The 22,361-nt window shown below is 46.1% G+C and overlaps 1 protein-coding gene across 5 annotated transcripts in view; it reads right to left on the reverse strand.

The window, feature by feature from the left end:
* The window catches only part of SPSB1 (splA/ryanodine receptor domain and SOCS box containing 1), a 301,792-nt gene that overhangs the window by 18,704 nt on the left and 260,727 nt on the right, over positions 1-22,361 (reverse strand). For 2 of the 5 annotated variants that reach the window (XM_077458049.1, XM_077458048.1), the window contains exon 1: positions 13,645-13,806. The exons of 1 other annotated variant lie outside the window; for it this stretch is intronic. The gene's annotated coding sequence lies outside the window, so the exon portion shown is untranslated. 2 more of the 5 variants (XM_077458051.1, XM_077458050.1) reach the window with 2 other exon arrangements.

Raw genomic sequence — 22,361 nt, forward strand, 5'->3', positions numbered from 1 at the left:
TCATCTAACCACTTCAATACCAGACACTTCCTGCCAAGGTAAATTTTTAGCTTTCAGCGCTTTTGCACCTTGAATGACTGAACTGCGGACATGACCTTGAATTGCGGTCATGCAACACTGTACCCAAAGTTTGTATTTTCTCCCCAAAAAATAGAGCTTTGGTGGCATTTGATCACCATTGGGGTTTTTTGCTAAACAAAAAAATAAATTAAAATAAAAAAAAACAATGTTTGAAAATAGTTATAAAATTTGTTTCCTCCTTCACTGGCACTGATGAGTTAGCACCGATATGTAGACGAGGCCACTGATGGGTGGCACTGATTAGCACTAACTGGCAGCTGATTGGCATTGTGGCACCTCTCATGGGGGCTGCGCTTATGTGTTGACTGCCGCCAATCGACTCCCCATCAGCACAAATCAAGGAAAGCATATTACTGGCATTCCCTGGTTCACATTGATCAGCTGTGACTGGCCACAGCTGATCACGTGGCAAGGAGCCCATGTTAGAGGCTCCTTACCACAATTGGAGATGTGGTGTGTCAGAGTGACACAGCACCACCGATTGCCATGCTGCCTGCCCCTGCAGGCGTGTGTCGGCATGTTATCCTGCTAGACATATATGACGAACAGTCAGGATAACTGAACCACCGCCCGGCCGTCATTCTGCTATAGGCTGGGCTTTTTTTTTTTTTTTTAAAGGTGAACAGAGGTCCAAGCAGTTAGAGTGCCAGTAGATGAAAACTAAATTGTTGACCAATATAACTGACTTGCCATGGCTGAAGGTCATGCTAGGACTATGCCAAGAGGCTCCCAGACATTTTACATTCAAATTATGTGGCCCACATTGCATTTGAAATCTGTCAATACATGTACCTATTGTGTTCACATTCCGCTGCATCATCAGGTTTTATAGCCAAAGACTAATCACTATTTAAACCACATAAACCAAAAAAGTAAACAGTGGTGTATATAAACATTTGTAAAATGATCTGATGATTGTACATTACACAAACATTATCCTGAATAAGAAATGCCATTATCTACATTATGTGCGACTGACTCTTGACCCGTAAAGCAAATAAAACTATCGTTATCACCAACATTCAAGATAATTGTGAAGGTGTGTAAAACTAAAATATACATTTTACACAGACCAAGGCTGTCAGTTTAAAAAGGCAACTTTCTACACAGAAAATGATCCATGCTCTCCAATTCTGTTTATACATTAAAGTCACCCTGCAGGAAAAAAAAAAAAAAAAAACCAGCTAAAGCCAGCCACACAATATTGTCTAAAGTATTGGGACGCCTGCCTTTACATGCACTTGATCAGTATCCCGGTCTTAGTCCGTAGGGTTCAATATTGAGTTGGCCCGCCCTTTGCAGCTATAACAGCTTCAACTCTTCTGGGAAGGCTGTCCACAATGTTTAGGAGTGTGTCTATGGGAACGTTTGACCATTCTTCCAGAAGTGCATTTGTGATGTCAGGCACTGATGTCGGATGAGAACGCCTGGCTTGCAGTTCCAAATTCATCCTAAAAAAGGTGTTCTGTTGAGGTCAGGATTCTGTTCAGGCCAATCAAATTCCTCCACCCCAAACTCACTCATCCAAGTCTTTATGGAGCTTGCTTTGTGCACTGGTCCAAATCATTTGGTAGAGGGATTATTAGGGTGTGGGTCTGTTTAAGGGGTTGCATTTGGCCCCTTAGTTCCAGTGCAGGGAACTCTAAAGCCACATACACTCAGATTTTCTGCTTATTTTTGTCTTCAGATTTACTAAAACTATGAAGTGCAAGGGCCTGCCTGATTGCATACACATTGAAACCCAAGGTTTGACCTTCAGATTTACCAAAACCACATGCAGGACAAACGTAAGCAGAAAATCTGATAGTGTGTATGGGGCTTTAAAGGGGTGGTACAACCTCTAAAAATAAAGAGGTCATACCTCCACTGTGTAGCTCGTTTTGCACAGAGCGGCCCCAATCCTTGACTTCTGGGGTCACCCAGCGGCACTGGTAGCTCCTCCCCACAGAGTGCCCACTTAGGAGAAGGCCGTCCTAAGGTGGACACCTGTGTGGGCATGTTCCCGAGTCCTGCTTGTGTACATTCACCCCCCCGCCAGGACTCAACCCCATCCCTCAGTGCCCATGTCACTGGATTTGATTGACAGCAATGGCTTCGCTGCCATCTATCCAATGGGGGGGGGGCTGTTCAGTGTCAGGACTTTTACCTTAATGCATAGGATGGTGGAAAAAACACTGGGATGTACAACCCCTTTAAAAAGGCATCAGCATACCAAGATATTTTGGACAATTTTCATGCTCCCAACTTTGTGGGAATAGTTTGGGGATGGCCCCTTCCAGTTCCAACATGAGCAATTGCACAAAGCAAGGTCCATAAAGACATGGATGAGCGTTTGCGTTCCACCGATGCATTACTCCCCCTAGTGGCGCTTAATTGTAGTTTAAGAGTTCATCCTGATTTTGCAGAAGAGTGCAGCCTTGTGGTTAAAAAAAAAAAAAAAAAAAGTCTAAAATATATTTACCTCTGTTGCCCACATTGCTGAAACACAATCTGTAGAATCATTCCCCAAAGACTGCTGGAGCATGCTTCTGGGAGTGTTAATCTACCCCCCACAGCACAGTCTACTAGAAAGGAGTTTCCCCAGCAGACTTCATCGGGCAATCCTTCAATGGAGTGGCATTTCGCAACACAGATAGAAGTGTTTATATCCTCTGCAAAGTAGCTCAGATTTTGTAAACACTTTTCAGCCACCTCAAGAAAGACTTCTCACCACAGTAAATAAATATATGTGCACATAGGGGCAGGCAAAGTTCCTGAACACATACAATGAGCATTTGCAATGCTACACACCATTGTGCACAATACAAATGTATGGGTTTACCATTAGAGTGCTGTGTGGTTGATTGCCAAGTATATTCAGGCACTAGCCAAATTTCAGATTGTATGCACACATTGCTCATTTTGGCATAGGTCATACCTGGGATGTGGAAGGTGATCACCACTACAGTAGTCAATGCTGCTTCATTGACCGATTGGCACAGGCACCACAGAATGCTTCATGTACAAGGCGCTCCGATTGGACAGGGAGGAGGCATCACAATCTTTACCTCTTCCAATCAGAACACTTTGAACTCCTGGAGAGAAAAATGCACATGCTGAATGGCGGCTGCACCAATCAAATGACCACTTGAGTATGCAGCAGCTAAGCACAGGACTCAAGACATCCAATCACTGGTAGTGGTGAGTGATTGTTCCTTTTCACAGAGTTCCCACAAGTATGGCACATTTACACATACATTTATTCAAGCTGGACCACTGGAATGATGCAAAACAAGCCAAACCTGGAATCCTACTTTAAATCGCAACACCACGTTTGTGGAGAATTTTTTTTATTCCCTTTGGGTGACCGATTTACATTGCAGGGATTTTAACAAAATTTGTTGCAGATTCCCACCTTGTGTCATTCTGAAGAAGTCATTGGGGTCATCTGGGTGCATGTGGAAAGGGAATCTATGGGAATGGTTTTATAATCAACCAGCTGTGCACCTGCAGGGCTCCAATTAGAAAGATTGCAGGGTCTGCATCCCTTTAGCTGAAATTTCCTATTTGGAGTATCTCACCAAAAATGACACAGTTGCAGGGGATGCCAGAAATCTGGCTTCTATCTTAGTGTAGACTTCTGGGCAAATCAGTCAGCCAATCACATACGTGGGAAATTACCATTTAATGTTAAGGGTCATCATTCTAAATACAAATGAAGGCCAGGTTTTCCGCTGTAATTTTGAGACAACATTTGGGACATTATGCGATAATCCAATCTTAGGATTTCATGGTAAATGTCTTGTGATTTTGCACTGTTTTGCTGAATTGGCTGCATTCATAAAAAAAAAAAAAAAAAAAAAAAAAAAACAACTCACACCAGAATCATTTTAAGCTTAAATCAAGCCACAACTTTGGTTTTGGACAGTGTGAATAGCAAAGAGCCTCTGTAAGGTCTATACCTACCCCTGAGGCCTGTGAGGGCAGAAGTGATGGGAAATCTCTTAAAGTAAACCCTCCTATTGTTTTCAGCCAAGGAAGCTGTCATCTTGGCCTCCCTTTGATCTTTAACTGCCATAAAGCTGCACATGTGATCAGTTATGATAACAGTCATTGGATGGTTTGACAGTTTGGTTGAGAGCACAGCCAATGTGACAGTTAACATTTCCAGCATGCCGGGAATGTAACTGTTTGATCAATGGGTTTACTTACGCTTTAAGCTAAACAAAGTAATTGTGTAAAACAGGGAAGGACTTTGTCAGGTTATTACTCCCGAGTCTTCCTGTCCCGATGACAACTGCTCTTCATTTCTTGTCCTGCTGTCACAAGGACAGAAGCGATGACTCAAGGTTAAGGGCAGCAGTAAAGACTTTAAATAGGTGCAACGCTTCCCAGCCCTACCCAAATCTAGACACATTTTGCCTGGAGGTGCACAGCATGCAGTTGCTGGCAGCCATTTATCATTGCCATTGCACATGCCAGGCACTCCTTTGTGAAACCCATCATAGAAACAAGTTTTAGTAAATGGATACAATGCTGCCAACTCCTTCCAGTATTTTATTGTTGTGAGCTTCCTTGTTTCAGATTTTCTTTCCTCACTTCCTGGGTGATTAAAAGTTATCCCCAGAACAGAAAGTGAAAGGAATCTAAGCCATAACCCCCCCCCCCCCCCCCATACAAAACAGTTTCCCCAATAGAAACACTTAAAGAGGAAGTAAACCCTGATGAGTTTACTTCCTCTTTCATTCCCTGCAAAGGTAAAGCATAATGGACTACTATGCATCGCATCGCATAGTAGTCCATTATGTGTCACTTACCTGACACAGGAGCCAGCGAAGTCGCCGCTGTCCCCTGTAGTCCGCCGCATCCATCTTGTTGGTGGGGTCTCGCAGCTCCGCCGCCATTCGGCGAAGCCGCGATGACGTCACTCCCGCGCATGCGCACGGGAGCCGACACGTGCGGCAGCTCCGTCGCTGAGAATACGGCGCATGCAGGCACACTGAGCGCGGCAGACAGCGGTGCCCGTTTCCTAAACCTATATGGTTTAGGAGATATTTCTTGGACCTACAGGTAAGCCTTAATCTAGGCTTACCTGTAGGTCAAAGTGGTTTGTAAGGGTTTACAACCACTTTAAGTGCTCATATGCACACCAAGTCTCAAAGTAGCTGCTCCTACAGACTTTAGGAGCTCTTCTGCCTGGAAACTCCCCTCCATGTTAGCCAGTGTGTCCATGCACACTTTATACTGCACATTCACCAAGCCTTTTAACCAAAAGAGCCGTCGTCCTAAAGACTAGAGCTGCACGATTCTGGGAAAAATGAGAATCACAATTCTCAAAAACTGATTTGAAAAAATGTACAATCCCCCACATAGGTGCATGCTAAGGGTTGTAGTCCCCCCCATAAACCAGAATCATGCTGGGGGGGTTATAGTCCCCCATAAGCCCAAATCAGTCATGCTGGGGGGTTATCGTCTTCAGTACACCACCATCTATAGGGCCTTGTAGTCAGTCTTCAGGTAGTTTATATTGCCCCATATAGGGCCATAATCCCCATACAACAGTAATGCTGAGGGTTGCAGTGCCCCATAATATTGAATAAGCCATGCTGAGGGTTGTAGTCCTCTGTACATTACTTAAAGCGGTTCTGCACCTAAAATAAAAATAGTAAAAGCCAGCAGCTACTAATATTGCAGCTGCTGACTTTTAATAGAATCAAACTTACCTGTCCCAGGGTCCAGCAATGTCGGCGGCAGATGACGAGCGATCGCTCGTCTCACTGCTGCCCCCGCCGCCATCCTCTGTCAGGGAATCGGGAAGTGAAGCATTACAGCTTCACTGCCCAGTTCCCTACTGCGCATGCGCGAGTCGCGCTACGCGTCTCTTATGGTCCCCCGCTGCGTCTCTGGGAACTGTGCGTTTCCCAGAACACAATGGGGGGGGGGGCGGGGCATCTGCAAGGAAGTGGGTGCAGATACCTGGATTATCCAGGTAACGGCACCCCCCTCCCCCTGAAAGGTGCCAATTGTGGCACCGGAGGGGGGGGGAGGGATCAGATTAGCGGAACTTCCCCTTTAGGGTGAAGAACCGCTTTAAAGAGGTGTTTCAGCCCAAAAAATAAAAAAGTAAAAGTCAGCAGCTGAAACAAAAGTAGCTGCTGACTTAAGGAGACTTGCCTTTCTGACATGTCCCTTAGCTCTCAGGTCCCAGCGCTGCCATTCCAACTAAGGGAAACAGGCAGTGGAGCCTTGTGGCTTCACTGCCCGTTTCCTACTGCACACGCACGAGTCAAGCTGTGTTAGGGAACACACAGTTCCCAGAACACAGCGCGCCCCATTACCCAGAAGACAGCGTGGAGGAGGAGGAGAAGACCGAAGATCACTGAGGAACAGGAAGAAGGCAGATTAGGAAGACTGCCTAGCAACAGGGATTTCTGGCCAGGTAATTTAAAAAAAAATTTGGAATGCTTTTTAGGGTGGCCCTCCACTTTAACAACTCACCCTATAGGGCCATGCTATAGTCCACTCCAGCCATGCTAGGAGTTGTAGACCAACATCGCAGTGCACACTCACTGCTGTTTCCACTGTACCCACCCATGCTGCTGTGCGCTGCATCACGTGTTCTGGTGACTGACTTCAGTTCCGATATCCGCCATTTGCATTCCACGCTTGTTACATGGAACCGGCGGCGCTAAACGAAAATCGTGGGGAGGAGGGTGTGAATAGAGATCGCAATCCTTTTGTGATTAATCGTGCACCTCTACTAAAGAGCAAAACTTGCTCACCACACAATCTGACTTTACAATCTACTCGTAATACAAGGGCCTACCAGACTGGATAGATTAGGGATGTCCTATTACACAGGTTTGGAAAATCTAAAGACTGCATACCAATTGTACAAACAAATTGCATCCTGTAAGGCCACCTTTTAACAGTTTATTGTTCTAGGCTTTTTGCCATAATTGCTGTGCTGAAGAGTGACGAGAACTTAAAGTTGATTTCATACTCTGCATGACCATGTACCTAGTAGACAATGGCCACCATACATGCAAGGCATCCAACGATACAAGATAGTGGTTTGGACCCTGTAACGATTGGTCACCAGAGCCATGTGACTGCAGTGTTTGACGCCATGGACAGAAATTGTATATTCTTAGCAAAAAACTTTAATTCTGAATAGTTTCAGCATGGGGTGGTTTGGTAATGTTTATTACCAGGAAAGCTGCTTTTAGACAAAGTGCATATATGATCTTGTCCCAGTCTGGCTGGTTACAAATGAACCAACATTTGTATGTCTATGCACATGGCAACCTCTCCTGACCCCTCTGATCATCTATTCCCAGGAGAAAAAAAAAAAAAAAAAAAAAAAAACCATGTGGGTTGGATATTCCCCATCAGTGATGGATGGGGAATATCCAACCCACATGATTTTTATTTATTTTTTTCTCCTGGGAATGCTGAAAAAATTGGAGGGTAGTAGTGATTACTACCCTCCAATTTTTTCAGCATGCACCAAATGTGATATATTGCAGAACTCCTCCCAAAGCAAAAGGTTTTTTTTTTTTAATTTAGTTTGCATATAGAGCAGAAATCTCACCTACCTAAATACAATGCCTGGAATTTGAGCTGATGCAATCAGGGAAGGGTTAGCATAATAAAACATTAAACACATTACACACATACTCAAGATGACTTGCATTCAATTGTTCTTAAACCCCAGTATTCAAAACACGAAATAAAATTTCTATTCTCAGCACTTACATGGTCTGCTGCTGGCCCTTTTCAAAGATTGCCTTTCTTCCATCCATAAAGCTTTGCGCCAGTTTTTTTTTTTTAAACCAAAAAAAGTCAGCAGCTACAAAAACTGTAGCTGCCAATTTATTAAAGCCACTTACCTATCCAATGATCAAGCCATGCTATCGCCTGAGATGTCCCTTCCCACAGGTTTCTCTCCATGGTGCTGGCATTTCAACTGGGCACCTGACAGAATTTTCAAAGCATTGCAAACTAGATGCATTTTGGTGCATTTTTTTTTCAATTGACCAAAAATGCAGCATGCTGGATTTTTAGCACTGCAATGGACCACAGAATTTAAAGAGGCTGATTTTTCTTGTGCTTTTACACAAAAGCACTTTGCAATACATACACAGAGCGATTCTGTACTTACCAAAAATGCTGCAGAAATCTCCCTCCACCGAGTCTGGCTGCAATCATTTTAACTGTGGGCAGCTGCTGCCTGTTCACTTCCTGAATTTACACACACCTACAGCTCTCATTGGCCCTCTTATGACTCACCCCCCTCACAACCCCACCCCCCCTTCCAGGCAAACTCACAAGAGAAAGCTGTGCATAATGTCACACGCCTAGGCTTTTTACCAGACAAGAAACAGGAAGTGGGCTGTATAAGGTATTTACTGGCAGAAATAAAAAATGTTTTACTAACCAAAGTTAATACAAGGGCAGAAGATTTAATAGATTTAAAAAAAAAAAAAAAAAAAAAAAAAAAAAACTTTCAAAGTTTACGAAAGTTCCACTTTAAAAAAAATAAAAGCTGTTCACTGTGAAAGCAGTCCATCAGCCAGAAATGAATGATTTCTCGACATTCATGATATTAATTAAAAAGTCAAATACAATTAGCCAAGTGCATCCTGAATTTATTGGTCCAGGATGTTCATTTCAGTGCACCCCACTCACATGGCATGCTTGATAGTGCCAGCCTGAGCATATTTTTTATTAACTGGACACATTCTCAATGGAAAAAAAGGTGCCATGTATGGGACAAGGTGGCTCTAGGTACACCCCAAAACCCAGAAATTCTGTAAATCCATAAAGAGGAATCCTGCAGCTGAAGACTGGCCCAATATGTGAGCATTGCCAGACATTCTAGGAAATGATTGCCTGCTGCTAAGGTATTCAAGTGATGTCGAGTAAAAAAAATAAAAAAGTTGAGGGTTTAGTTCCACTTTTATACAGGCATATGCGAAAGATCTTTTGCATAAAACTTCACAAGCCATGATTCAAAGTCAGATTAGAACCCTTATGAGGTTGGCACTTTTCTAACGCTCCATTAGAGATTTTTCTTCACTTCCTGTCCAAGTGACCCAAGATTTCACAAATCAGGAAGTGAACTTTTTTTTATAGTACAGTAAAGACTAGAACACATCAGCTTTATACTGCTGTGTTCCTGTTGCAGATGTTCCCACCATTGTTCCCAAATGGCAATGTCACTGATCATTTTCTCAAAATGAGTCAAATAGCAATAGAAATGAGTATTTTAGTCTTTTCCCACATCTCAAATTTCTCTTACTGCACTAAGCAGATAACCAGTCAGAACTATATGGGGCATATTGTGTACTTCTATGCAAGCATTTACATCAGTGAAAGTCCTACTACTTTAGGTTCTATTTACCCGCTGCATTGTCCTCATAACACTTCCTGGAATAAAACCCGTACTAAAGTGCTCTTGAGATGCATTCTAGAAAATCAAATAGAATCAAGTGTACAGCTACAAGCATTTAACAGGTGTAATAGTTGTGAAGCAAAGCAGGTTAACCGTTTCCTACCCACTAAAGCCGGCCTTACACAGTGCGAATTTCTTTCCTGCAACCACGGGTTGCAGGAAAAATTTGCGCAATCCCCCCCACCCATCGAGACTGTCAACAGGGGAATCAGCAATTGTCTTCTCCTGGTGGAGGGGACAGAGGAAGCCGCTCCTGCCAGGAGAACAGCGATTATCGCTAGGGGTTATAGAAGCTGCTAGTGATAATCACAAGAGAATCCGCCAGGCTGGTTGTACCAAAAGTTGATTGATCGTTCCTGCTGAACCAGCTGAGATTTGAACAGTCTATGACTGGCCATACAATTTCCATGTACACGATGTGCCCGGGTTACAGACAAGATAGGGTCTGCAGGTTTGTACAGGTTTTTAACACAATTTAAGCTTTTTGTCTAGCATGGGGAAGGGTTAACACTCCTGCAATGTTTGTTTTGCAGTCTGCACCCAGTTCAGATTTCACCTCACTTTGTCCCATTGACAAGTGGATTTTGAAAATTTTGGGTTATGGAATCAAGCCTTGGTGACAAATAGTGGAGGGTACCCTTTCCCCATGATAACTCTTACAGGAGCGCATTTCCCTTGCTAGGGGTAGATTTCCTCTCACTTCCCGTTGTCTCCGTTTGTAAGGAGGATGTTTGTAACCCTGGGACCGCCTGTACAATGTTCCTTTAGGATTTATCAAAGCCATACAATATGGGGTCATAGTAAACACTTTCAATTTGTATGCAATCAGGTAGACCCCCTTGCACAACATAGTTGAAGAAGTTCACCCATCACTGGAATAAGAAAATTGTATGATGTATGGTCAACTCCCGCCCCCAAAGCAGGTCCGCTCCATTCACACACAGATTTAGCCCTGCACCCTCAACTCATTGGCTCATACTGCTATCTCAGCAGCCAATAAGGAGGGAGAGTCCCCAGAAAGCCCATGCCAGGAATATGCAATTAGTGGACCTCCAGCTGTTGCAGAACTACAAGTCCCATGAGGCATAGCAAGACTGACAGCCACAAGCATGACTCGCAGAGGCATGATGGGACTTGCATGATAGTTTTGCAACAGCTGGAGTTTCGCCAATTGCATATCCCTGGACTACGCTATTGTGCAAACCGCTGAACCGTGACTTTTCGGTATTGCACAAGGTTTTTTTTTTTCACTTTTATTTTTAAGCTAAAAACATTCTGCTTTTAGAATTACTTTAAGGCCTCTTGTACACTGGTGCTAAAAACAAAAACACAAAACATTTAAGACTAGTCTTTTACTGCTCTAAATGCAGCCCATTGCTTTCAATGTACCTGTACACAGGATGGTAAACATGCACTGTGTACAGTAAAAACCATTACAGAAATCTGTTGCTGGTCAGCATTATGTGCTTAAAATATTAAAGTTTATAATTGCATTCTGGGAGCTAGAATTTATTGTATGCACAAAACACAAGGGATTTTAGCCAGGAATACTTATGTCCCCTTTCAGATATCCCCTTTAAGTTATCACGTGCGGCACCAAGTACCTTGTTCTAGGGAAAGAAATAAAAAAATGTACACACAAGATACACCTATCATAGGCTTCCTGGATAGTCTGTCACTGCAGTACAATCAGCCAGGCTGTCACTCATCGCCTTCCACTGCCAGAAGAACATAGACAATCACAATCCCCATGGTCCCCAAACCCAAGAACCGGGACACCCATCTGACACCTGAAAGTTTCCATACTCCACCTCCAGGCCCTGCAGACTTCCTGACATCCACACCAACCTCTCTACCACTAGTCTGGTTCTTTAGGAGTCCAAGCTCTCTACACTGCTTTATGTGAGCAGAACCCCAGCAGGACACAAGCTCCTGCTCCTATGTATACAGACATCAGGGTCAGGCACCAGTCATTGTTTTCATAACAAACTACACCCAGGAATACCCTCCACTCTTGGCTCACTCATACTGGACAGGTTGCTTTGCATTTTCTTGCATTCTTAAACACTTTTTTGTAAAGACTTTTTTTCCAAAGGAAAACTGCAGTCTGGACGCAGTGAGCTGCATCTCACCATTCAGGGCTCAGCGGCTGTGCCATATGCGGTGCAGAACATGCCCACTGGCATGATTTGTTACAATGCATCGCACTGTACCCTTTCTACTTAACATTTTTGAAATGGCAGACCCCCCCCCCCCCCCCATGAAATATCGTGCAATGGAGACATGCTGCATTTATAGGAAACACCTGTATGGGGGTGAGCAGGATACATAGAAACCACTGTTCTCCATGTGCCCTGATCAATGCAGCCTAATGCCTAGGGTTGCCACATCATCCCTTTAAAACCAAAAACGCATCAATTACACCGATTGAGGCTAACGTGGTAATTAAACTCGGTGAGTGAACTGCATTAAATTAGCCTTATAACCTGTGTAAAGTTATGTGTTTCGGTTTAGAGGGATGAGGTGGCAACCCTACTAATGCCCCGGTATGAACGAGTCCCCACCCAAATGAATGAAAGTGATCGCATAGAAGGGTCTTCTGGGAAACCCAATGCCATTGTGAACCACAACCCAACTTTTACCAGGCTCTGGCATTACCACAGACTGATACACTACCCCTAATGGTAGGAGAGTGATCATCCCATATCCCTCAGGCTGGGCGGACAGTAGCCAGCTCGGAGGTACCCTACTAACCTGTCCAGGAGGTAACAAGCTATACTTTATGTCAGAAGAGCATCAGCAAGATCCTGACTTCATCCTCAGGCCATGACAACACCAGCCAAGTCGCAGCACTCCTGACCTCAGAAGTATGCAGCACCCCGGCACCCGTTTGACACAATGTACACAGCAATGTCAGAATGTAATCCTGCTCCTCCATCAGTCAGAACCAATGAGATGAGGTATAACCCCTCACCAGAATCCAGGTCTCCTTCCACCAGAGAATCAGTCAGATGACAGAAAACCCTTCAGAAGATCACCGGGATCTCTATCCACCCAACCATAGGAGCGGTAGGTTCATGAATAGCCCCTCCTGAGGTTGTACTCTGCACCCCCCAACCTGAGCGCCAGGAAAGTCATGTACCACCATGGAGGTCCCCAGGAATCCTCTGCACCCCAAACCTGAGAGCTAGGAAAGTCATGTACCACCATGGAGGTCACTGGGAATTGTCAGCACCCCAAACCTGAGAGCTAGGAAAGTCACGTACCGCCATGGAGGTCACCAGGAATCCTCTGCACCCCAAACCTGAGAGCTAGGAAAGTCATGTCCCACCATGGAGGTCACCAGGAATCCTCTGCACCCCCAAACCTGAGAGCTAGGAAAGTCATGTACTACTGTGGAGGTCACCAGGAATTCTCTGCATCCCCAAACCTGAGAGCTAGGAAAGTCATGTACCGCCATGGAGGTCACCAGGAATCCTCTGCACCCCCAAACCTGAGAGCTAGGAAAGTCATGTACTACTGTGGAGGTCACCAGGAATTCTCTGCATCCCCAAACCTGAGAGCTAGGAAAGTCATGTACCGCCATGGAGGTCACCAGGAATCCTCTGCACCCCCAAACCTGAGAGCTAGGAAAGTCATGTACCGCCATGGAGGTCACCAGGAATTCTCTGCACCCCAAACCTGAGAGGCAACAAAATGTATGGGGCCCTTAGGTCACCAGGCTCCATCTCTGTGGCCCCCTCCCCCATAGTACCAGACTGGTCATACATGACACCTTCTGGAGGAGATCAAGGGCTCCAACTGCCCCAAAGAGCCAATATGTCCATCTACAGCTCCTGAAAAGGGGTCACCAAGCTCCATAATCTCCCCCCCACCCCAAACAGTCAGGCCAAGTGCAGCCCCCTCATCAGGTCCCTTGTGTACATTACACCCCCAGTGTGAGGTCACCATGTCCCCCCCCCCCCCCAGGGGGGTCAGCAGCCCGATCATGTATGGTCCCCAGGTGGTCTCCATGCCCCCCTCCCCCATACAGAGTGCTCTGCTCTCCACAGATGGCGGTGATCACCCGACACACACATAGCGGACCCCATACACCCCTCCATCCCCCCCGCACAGCAGCTACTCACCGGGGCCTCCCCGTATCTCTATGAGGACAGTAGCGGCCGCCCTGAGCGGCTACACTGGCGGCCCTGGCTCCGAAGGACACCGCTGCAGGGCTGAGGCCAGCCAGCTCCCCGCCCTCCTCCTCCCCGCTCAGTCCGCCCGTCTCCCCTCACTGGCAGCGGCTCACTCACCCCGAGGCGCCGACCGAGGAGGCGGAGTGCAGCCAGCACACGCTCGCGAGAACACCACCTCAGAGCCACGCCCTCCCGTCAAAAAGCTCCGCCTTCCAACTTGCCTGTATAGAGAAGGCATACGCCAGCTTCTACTAATAGCCGGACGAAGCCACGCCCATCCAGCTGTTCTCCCGCCCAAAAGCTCCCACGCCCCGCCCATCTACCGTAGACCACGTGTAGCGCAGCTAAGCAGTTGTGTTATTAACCCGTGCTGCTCCGGATTGGCCGGAGGGGGGAGAGCGGACAGTGCGGACCTATCTCTTATCGCTGGATAGACTTCGTGCCCTGATCCACCGGACACCCCCGGCCCCTACACCGGGCCCCTGATTATGTCTGTCCCTGATTTGGAGCAACGTCCTTCTGTCTCTCATTTGTCCCTCATTTTGGTCTGATCTATAGAGTTGTATACAAAATGCACTTTTTATTTTTCAAAAAGTGTTTCCCGGTGCTAAACCTTTCATCCGATTTCTGAATTGCTGTATTTGTAAATTTGAAAAGCCAATATAAAGGAATAGTAGTGGTAAAAAAAAAATAAAGTCCTTGTGGGTTTAATTAACCTTTTGTTTTTGGTTGGTTCTCCTTTAAGGGGAGTGGTAGGGGGCGTGTCCTATGCCTACATAGGCGTCCCCAATTCCCATTTCAAAGTGTTGGGAGGTATGGACACCAGACATGTCATGTGTAGGGCCCCTGATGGTTATATGGGGGGCCCTCCCCCAATATATTTCTGGGGGGGATTTTATGTGTCGGCTGTTCCTTTACATTTTTACAATTTCACACCTCCCAACTTTTTTGAGATGGGAATGAGGGACGCCTATCTGCAAAAGCATGCAGGCTTAGGACACACCCCCCTGCCACGCCCCCTTAAAGGACAATTGTACAAAAAAACAAGATTGGTTAAACCCACAAGTGCTTTTTTTTTTTTACCACTACTATTCCTTTATATTGGCTCTTGGAATTTACAAATGAGGCAATTTAGAAATCAGATGAAAGATTTAGCGCTGGAAAACACTTTTTCATATATAAAAAGAACATTTTATATACATCTATATAGATTAGACCAAAGTGAGAGACAAATGAGGAGGAATGAGGGACAGAGGGACATTACTCCAAATCAGGCACAGTTGGGAGCTATGCAATTTAACCATTTCACGACTGAGCTATAACCAAACACTGGCTACAGCTCTAGTTCTGGGGGAGCGTCCATGCACTTCCTCCCAACCATCATCGGGGTGCACTCTGTGAGCATAGCTGATCACTGATTGTGGTAAAGGGCCAATCACATCGGCCCTTTACTATGTGATCAGCTGTGTCCAATCACTCCTGATCACATGTAAACAGACTTACCAGTTATTGGAGTTTCCTTGTGCGCTGTGTCTGTGAGGAAAGGAGAGCCGATAACCAGCAAGGCTGTCATCACACTGTTTCCACCGATCAATCAGAGCACAGGTCAGTGTCCTGATTATCAGTGCCCGCCTTTGCAGCTTTATCAGCACACATCAGTGAACAAGAAAAAGGATTTGCAAAATTTTATCCACTTGATCCTTCATGACCAGGCCATTTTTTGCAATACAGAACTGCATTACTTTAACCGCTTGCCGATCAGCCGCTGTCATTATACTGCGGCAGGTCGGCTTGGACCCGTGAATCGCTGTAGCTGTATTTTGGTCCCTTTAATAGCTATAGCAGGTATGCGTCGCACGGCGAGGGAGCTTATGCACATGGCCAGCGGTCGCAATGTCTGCCGACCACCAGCAATCGCTCTGCAGAGAGCCAGAACAGGAAACGGTCAATGTGAAAAAAACAGATCCCTGTTATGTCAGGGGAGTACAGAGTAATCAGGAACAGCGATCTCTCTGTACTCCCAGTCAGTCCCCTCCCCCCCCACAGTTAGAATCACCTCCCAGGGAACACAATTTACCCATTGATTGCCTCCTAGTGTTAACCTGCCAGTGACATTTATACAGTGATCAGTGGACTGCAATAATGTCACTGGTCCCAAAAAAGTGTCTAAAATTTTTATTTGGGTACAGCGTTGCACGACCACGTAATTGTCAGTTAAAGCGAAGCAGTGCCATATTGCAAAAAATGGCCTGGTCCTTAAGGGGGTAAATCTTCAGGGGCTGAAGTCGATAACCACCTAGCAACTGCTCTATAGCAGTTTTACTGCTACAGGGCGGTCACTGTGTGCAGGATCACACACACGTAATAACGTCACTGTATAACTTTTGCGCAAACCAATCAATATGCACTTATTGTTTTTTTTTGTTTTTTTTTTTACTAAAAATATGTAGCAGAATATTCCCTGAGGAAATCCCTGAGGAAGTCACGAGGTACGCAACATGACGTAAAGCGTAGGACACAAAACCGGAAGTAATGACTGGGAACTGGAAGTCATTACAACGGACCGGAAGTAGGTGCCGCGGACCGCGGCATGCAGACAATATATGCAGACAATAATGACAATATTCTTATAGCAGTGGGAATTTAATTTTTCCACATCCAGGTTTGAAGTGTTGATAACATAATCGTTTTTGAGAAATAGAGGCTTGTAATGGTTAAATTAATATTTCATGTAGAAACAAAATGATTGCAAATTGTGGCAATAATTATGTTTACTAATTGAACATTGTGATGAAAAAGGATTATGAGTTATAATAGAAAACTCAATTAAAACAACACTTTCATGTTAGTAATTTGTATGCCTAGTACACATTAATAATTTTTATTCATTCAACCCAGCAGGTTGAGCAAAAAAATACTGAACGCTCCGGTCGGTGTCACTGTACTACAATCTCCCTTGTGAGCTGTTGTGTTCTAACGGGGAGACGGCCCCCCTAACACCCACCCCCCCCACCCCCCCAAAACACTCTCAGCCAATGGATCGGGAGCTGAACGGCGCCTGCGCCATGAGTGGAGGTGGTAGCCCCACCCTCCAAGCGGACATAGGGTTGTGAATATTAGAGGGCCCCTTGCGGGCGAGCTTCACTCGCCACGCTTCGGGCTCGGCCTTGCTGCGCTCAGCTCTTTTTTATTCCTACTCTATGTCCACTTGGATAGTGGGGATAGAACCTGGACTCACGGCGCAGGCACCGTTCATCCTCAGCAATTTTCGGAATCTGTGTTGCTGTGTACTGCGCATGCGCAGTACGCAGAGGACACTATCGGATGGAGGACACCGGCTGACATACACATGGGCCGAATATCGGACAGTTTTTATTGAGCCAGCCGATGTCTCCCGACATTTGGCCTGTGTGTACTAGGCATTATGAGCTCTAAGTCAGTGTAATATGCCTGCACTGTGTAAATGCAGGATTGTGCTGTTCTTGTACAATCAGACTGCAACATGTATGGCCATGTAATAGCCAAACACAGACTTGGAGCATTCCCTTGTGCAAGTGGTTAATTACCATAAGTAATTAATATACAAATAATTATTATATAATATTTTTAAGGTAATTTACTATATTTTCAAAAACTGTACTCAAGCAGGTGGCTTAATGGACAAATTACTGAAGTTTGAAGTTATAACGTCAAACCAGTAATTTCACAGTAAATGGATCAATAATAAATTATTATGTTATAAAATATAGCATAATAATATGTTATTTAGATTGAGTAAAACAGTACCTTTTCAACAGCAGCAGATCCTCCCTCTTAACTGTGTGAGAAAAACATGGGATTATGGGTAAATCTTATACCCATAAACCCATTTTTTTAACTTGTAGTTAAGAGGGCTAGGCTGGAAGGGAGCATGTGTCTTTTAGACACATGCTCCCTTCTATCACACTGCAGAGAGAGGCGTGCCTCCACTGCAGCATTTTTATTGGACAGCTTGTTCCAATGGTGCTTTACCATTGGTCCAAGGCTCCAAGCTGTTTATTAAGCTCAGTGCCTCTGACAACAAGAAGTTGGTCCCTTCTGCACCCAAGCCCAGGCCCATGGTCACTCACCCCCCAGACTAGGGGCTCCCTCAAGGGCCACTGACAGCCTAACACTCCATCTCCATCTTCCACCCAAACTCCACACTGCTTCAGCTGGGCTAACCCTGGGTATTTGAGGGGGCCTGCCCCCTGCCAACCCATCCATTGGGGATTGGTTAGGGCTCTCATGAATACTCCAGGCAGCTCCTCCTCACCTCCACTCCCATTTTTATAGAATCTTCTACCTGTTTCTAGAAGTAGGGGGAGGTCTTAGAGATGTTGCCTTTGAGTCATCCAGTAGCCCCCCCCCCCCCCCGTCAATCCCCTGACCTAGATAAAACAACACAGGCTTGGCTGCCAGCCAAACCTGACAATTTACCTACTCTGTACAAAAAAACTATTTACACTTCTAGCACACTAGAGGGTGCTACACTTGCATTCCTTTAAAAAAAAAATTGTGTACATACTTCTTTTAGAGAGATCTGAGGTCTACTCCTCTTCTTCCCGTGGTGATGTTGGGTGGTCCTTAGTGATGCAACAACTAAAGAAAAGGCGCCACTCACCAACCCAATGCATTAATATGTAGATGACTGTGGCCAGTGCCACGACAGCCACGCCCCCCTAACATGTTTTTCCTCGCTCACCAGGGTTTGGTCACAGAGGTGCTCATATCAGGGGTATGACTGGAGTGGTGCTGGCTAAGCCACATTCATCTACATACTAATGCACTGGGTTGGTAAGAGGTGTCTTTTCTTCTCTTTGATAATGCTCTTACACCTCTGAATGGTGCACTGATGCCAGTTCCCTTCACTGCAACCAGCAGAGAGATCTTTGTCCCAGCTTAGAGCGACACTGCAAGTTTCATTTGGATCAAAATGACTCCATGTAGTTACATGTCCACTGTTCTCTGCACCATTCTCTTGTGAACCTGCCAGTGCTTTGTCCAGTCCTTGCTTCTCTGAGCTGGCCGCTCAGATGTCAGCTAATTGCCAGCTCCTATCTCTCCACAGTGACTCACCTTTTTTTTTTTTTTTTTTTTATCAATAACGTTTTATTGAAAGATATTCGACATACAGTTGAAGTGCTTTCGATCAACAATATAAAACTTTCAATCGGGAAAAACATGTAACATCTAATTTTTCAAGTACTGTGTCACTATCTATCCACAGACCATGTGCCAGTATACACTTCGCAAGATTGTCCAGCGCAGGATATATATACAACCTATGCAATCACAGTCAAACGTATCATCCTGCCGGCATAATAAGCGGTCGCATGGGTCCCAAGAGGATACCCATGGACCGAGATAGATGAAAGAAGAAAGTAGAAGAAAGAGGGAGAGAGAGAAAAATAAAGGGGAAAAGAAAAAAGAGGGGGGAGAGAGGGAGGGGGGGAGATGGAAGGCTCAACCAACATCAGCCAATACCTGGGTTTGGATTACTAGGAACCTCTCGGCGGTGCCACAGTTCCCAAATCAGGTTGTGTGCGTCCAGGCGGTCCTGCATCCTCGCTGTCATCTTCTCCATTGTCTCTACCTCCTTAACCCTAGCATATAGTGCTCCCTCCAGTGGAGGGGTCCGGCGCTTCCAGTTCAGTGGCACTAGGCAGCGAGCTGCCGTGAGAATGTGCCTGACCAGTTTCCCCTGTGGGGCCGGGATTTTCAGGGGCGACAGCCCTAGCAGGAAAAATTTAGGGGTGAGGGGGACGTCCCTCTCTAAGAGGTGAGTCAGGAGTTGACGTACTGACTCCCAGTAGGGTACTATCAGTGGACATTCCCAGTATATGTGATACAATGTTCCCCTGTCTCCCAGGCATCTCCAGCAGCGATCAGAGCTTGCCGGATGGATGGCGTGGATTACATCAGGGGTCATGTACCAGAAGTAGAGTATTTTATAAATATTTTCTTTGTAGAGCGTGCATATCGAAGACTTGGATGCCTGAATCCAGATGACCCTCCACTGGTCCACGGGTATCTCCTCACCCAGTGCCTTTTCCCACTTAAGCATATATTTGTGCTTGCCCGCTGAGATAATGGGCCTGTCATTCAGTATTGTATAGATGTCCGAGATCAGACCTTTTTGGGTCGAGCCTGCCAAGATGAGGTTTTCAAAGGGGGTCGGAGTGGAGAATTGCAGGCTCGGTGCAAATGTCAAGGCATAGTGTCGGATTTGGAGATACCCGTAGAAAACCTGCTTCGGGAGATCAAATTTGGACCGTAAGTCAGCAAAGGAACGCAGTTTACGGGTGCAGGGATCTACCAGATGGCCATAATGGAAAAGGTTTCTAGTGGTCCACGGTGAGGACATCCGATGAGTCAGGCTATCTGGCAGTTTGGGATTATAGGCAAACGAGGTCAGGAGCAAGCTTTCTGATGATAGCTCATGTTGCCGCGACAGTGCGCGCCAGAGCTTTCGGAGTAGTGCCATCGGGCCTAGAAGCCGTGCAGATTCTACCTCCGCGTTCGTATTCCATAGCAGACTATTGGGGTGTATCGGGGCGAGCCATAACTTCTCTATCTCGGTCCATTTATTATATGTCCGGAGCGTAAACCAAGAGGTTACTGCCCATAGTTGTGCCGCCTGGTAATACTTAGTGAGGTTAGGGAAAGCCAGGCCGCCATCCAATCGGGCCGCCTGCAATACAGAGCGCGGGATCCTATGCCTTCTGTAGTTCCATGTGAAGTTCAGTAAGTCAGCCTGTAAGTGATTCAGTTGGCCGTAGGGGACTGGTATGGGTAGGGTTTGGAAGAGGTATAATAGCTTCGGGAGGATCGTCATCTTTATAGACGCAATCCTCCCAAGGAGTGAGAGATGGTGTTTCTTCCACTGTTGGAGGAGTGACTCACCTTTTGATGATCCTGCTCATTGGTCCTGCCTACTTAAGCCTTCCAGTCCAGATGATCTCTTCCTTCACCTTGGTCACATCTCTAGAGATGCTCTCCTGTGTTCCTGTTAAAGACTTGCTTGGCTGACATTCCTTCTGGCTCTCTGACATTTTGGCTTGTCTGACTATCCGTTCCGGTTTATGGACTCTCGCTATGTTTTGACCATGTTTACACTACCTTTTTTTTTAATTATTAAACAAGTGTGATTTAACTGTACTTCTGTCTCAGTCTGATTCATGGTTTCTGACAGAGCCCTGGGCAGCTGGATGACTGACCCCCAGAGGACATGATCATGACTCCCTGGCCTCACATGAAGTAAGCTAAATGATGATGGGCTTCATTCAACCTGCAAGAAGAGCGGTGGCCATGACCAGAAGAGGATGCAAAGTGCATCAAAGCATGGAGAGGTACTACTTAGTTTGGGAACTTAATGTATCTAAATCTGATAGTCCATCTAACAATACACTCCCCTGAGACTAACAAAGCTGCTGTCTGCTGTGCCCCCTGTTCTCTTTTATCGAGAGTGGTGGCATGTTAATACAGGATCTGTGTTACTGGCCAGATCACCAGGTGAAAACAGAAGGAAAATAGTCTTTAAAAAAAAAAAGAAAATGAATGCAGCCACCATATCTAATGGTTGGTAAGCTGCATTATATTACACTTTTGGTTTTGAGTTTAATACCCTTTATCCACTAGCCACCCACCATATAACAGAATGATGTGGGCAAAGTGGTTAAGTTATCCTGACTGGACTGGACGCAGCACGGCGAACGATGGTGTGGTGTGTCAGTCTGACGTAAAGAGCCTATGACGTAGGCTCTTTACCATGTGATCATCTGTGACCAATCACAGCGTGTAACCAGGAAGTGCTGTTGTACGACTTTCCTCGGTTCACGCTGATAGGAGAGACGATCGGCGGCTCTCCTGCCAGAGGGGGTTCTGCACTGATAATCAGCGCATTGATTAATAGCTCAGCCCCCATCAGAGGTGAACACCACATCTGCCAATCACTGCTCATCAGCTGCCAGCCAGTGACTACCAAAGTGCCAGTCAGTGCCCACAAAAGTGGCAATCACTGCCCATCAAAGTGCCAATCACTGCCCATCAGTAATGCCTGTCAGCGCCCTTCACAGATGCCAATCAGTGCCCATCAGTAATGACTGTCAGTACCTCATCATCAGTGCCATCTATTAGTGCCCATCCTGCTGCCTGTCAGTGCCCATCACTGCCACCTATCAGTGCTGCCTATTGGTGCCCATCAGTGCCGCCTATCAATGCCCATCAATTCTACATATTAGTGCCTCCTCATCAGTGCCACTTTATCAGTGCGATCTCATCAGTGCCGCCTCATCAGTGCCTGTCAGTGAAGAAGAAAACAAAGTTTTATAACAGAGCCTGATGACCCTGCGCTGTCCCCCCGTCCTCCTTCCGATCTGAGGCTGCACCATCCGACTGCCATAATGAGAGGGACGGCGGCGCAGTAATCCCTCGGCACATGCTAGCCGGCCAGCCGCTGACCCCGCACTGTCTCCCCTCCTCCCTTTGGCACGAGGACGTATTGAGCGCCATCCGATCAGCGTGGTGGGAGTGGCGGCGGTGTAACAATGCTCCACACCGCTCCACACCAGCCGTAGCTCCAGCACACGCCAGTCGGCCAGCCGCTGCAGCTCAGCCCCAGCATACCACAGCTGACCGCCCGCCTG

The sequence above is a fragment of the Lithobates pipiens genome, unplaced genomic scaffold, assembly GCF_037356315.1.
Source record: "Lithobates pipiens isolate NorthernLeopardFrog02 unplaced genomic scaffold, aLitPip1_a1.2 Scaffold_27, whole genome shotgun sequence".
Classification (NCBI taxonomy): domain Eukaryota; kingdom Metazoa; phylum Chordata; class Amphibia; order Anura; family Ranidae; genus Lithobates; species Lithobates pipiens.